We start from the raw sequence: 2224 nt of genomic DNA, 5'->3' as shown, positions 1-2224 counted from the left end.
AAGTCAGGCCACTGCACAGACAGAAATGCAAGAGTCATGAGGTCAGAGGGCGAGAGAGCACACACGAAAGTGAGGGGAGTTTTACCTCTATGGCCAAGGGAGGAATGCACTCTCATGTGAAGAGCAGTCCTCGATTCTGCTTTAAACATTATTTGATTGAGTCATTTGGTAAAATGCTTAAACAGTAAAAAATCAGGGGGCTACACTTACATCTTCCTCTACATGGACACAGAGTTCAGCTCCTTTTTTCCTGGTGTTCTTTAGCCTCATGAATCTGACACAGTTTGAGTTTGTAATACTCAGCAGAAGGTGGAAGACTGGAGTCTGGGTTTGGACATACAGGCTTTCTTGATGCACTGATGGTAGAAGAGGCAACTAGTGGTAGCCTATTTCCAGTGTTGCCAGGATTCTGCTGTGTTACAAGACAGATTTCACTTGACCTTGTTGCAGAAATTATACGTGCTGCTGAGCTTAATGGGCTTTTGCAAGAGCTAGTATATTGGTACTACTGGGTGGTAGAAACCAAGCTCATCTGTCAGGACCTGTAACAATTTATACTGTGTACTCAAACCTTACAAATACAGAACAACTCTCCAAAATAAGAAATGGGAACTGACACTGAAGGAGATATACTCAGATTTCCCATGAGAGTACAACAGCTTCATTGAAATTCTTGCTGATTTCTTTTTTTTGCATTTTCTTCATAGTCCTGTATAACAAAATTTTCATCATTATGGGTGCACATTTACCTCCATGAAACACAAACATTCAACTGATATTATAAACCGTTCACTAGAACAAAACATGAAACACAAATCACAGGCAGAAAGCTGAATTAAAGAGAGGACAATTATTTATGTTAAAGAAATTATTTGTAGACTATAAAATGTATTCTGAACCTCTCTAATTCACCTAATGCAGTTTTTGGACCTTAACGTAAAAACGTGGAATCATATTTTTTAAGAAATTTGGAATAAAATTTGGAGAAAAAGATTTTCTTAGTTTTATAGGTAGGATTAGCTGTTACGCTACAGAAAGTGGTATTTTTCACCAGGGGGTGTGGGAGGAGGGAAAGAGCAGAAATGTAAGATAATTGAATTCTTGTTTTCCCAAGTAGACCTAAGCTGTCTGTAGGATCTTCCCCAAGTTGAGATTTATTGAAATAGGGAAAAAACCCTCACCTAAACCAAACAAAAAAAACACTGAGACCTGCAGCAAGAGACTACTTTTTGTCTCCCTGATAATTTGTTTTCAAGTTTGGGCCAATACAGTCCCTTCATGTTTGCTGAATTAAAATGGTACATTGAGAAACTAACTGAAGTTACTTAGTTTCAGCAAAACAGTCCTCATCTCCTCTCAGTCTGGGTTCTTTCCTCTGAAAGAAACACTACTTCCCTTTTGAGTTAGAGAAGTTTCTCTTACTTCAAAAGCTTTCCTGTGAGAGAATCCAAGGACATCAGTTCAGCTACAGAAAGAACAGAGGAATTAGAATTTTTTTTAAAAGCACCTTTCCATGATTAGGTCAATTAGTGCCTAAATCTTGAGTGTTAAGCAAAAATAGTTTAGCAAGAACTCTGCACAGAAAGGAAAAGGGATAAATCTGGAGAAAAAAAATAAGAAAAAAGGTCTAGGAAATAGGGCAGCTATTCCATAGGTTTCCATACATCTCTAGGAAGTTGCTCTGAGGCAACACATCTCCAGGTATCATACATTGAAGGACTTGCTTTCACATGACAGAGGAACATATTTTGGCCTGTCACACAAAAATCATCTGATCTCTTAGAAATCAGATCTCTACAAGCAGGTAAAAGTGACTTCAGGAAATTTTAATGCAATATTGTCCTTGGAATAGCAGGTTCAGATTTTGGAGAGATCCCTTGGGCATTTGCTGTCCACTCGGCTCTGTCTCCAGCTTGTTTCAATACGTTGTTCTCCAGGGCTGCAGACAGAGTCTCCAAAGTAAGGAAATCTGCTAAAATATTTCCTTTTCCAAACTTTTCACTTGATGAGTTAGCCTGGTTGCCAATTCAAATAACCCAGGAATCAAAAAAACAGAGACGTCTTCCACATATCTGAAGAAGGGTGGCTTCCCTTAGAATAGAATGGTTCTGGTGTCCTCTCAATTTTCAGAGGTAAGACAACCTTAGTTACTTGCTTTTAGGAGGATGTTTATCATTTTCGTACATTTCCAGAAGGGTTGCAATTGCATTGAAATCCTCCTTTG

General features: G+C 38.5%; 1 protein-coding gene across 1 annotated transcript in view; it reads right to left on the bottom strand.

Moving 5' to 3' along the window:
- Positions 1–2224, bottom strand: part of LOC104083998 (tau-tubulin kinase 2-like) — a 17805-nt gene that overhangs the window by 3720 nt on the left and 11861 nt on the right. The gene's annotated exons all lie outside the window — the stretch shown is intronic.

The sequence above is a fragment of the Fulmarus glacialis genome, unplaced genomic scaffold (genome assembly GCF_000690835.1).
Source record: "Fulmarus glacialis isolate BGI_N327 unplaced genomic scaffold, ASM69083v1 scaffold42021, whole genome shotgun sequence".
NCBI lineage: Eukaryota > Metazoa > Chordata > Aves > Procellariiformes > Procellariidae > Fulmarus > Fulmarus glacialis.
Note: the sequence above shows the minus strand (reverse complement) of the source record. Positions and strands in the feature narration are given on the sequence as shown.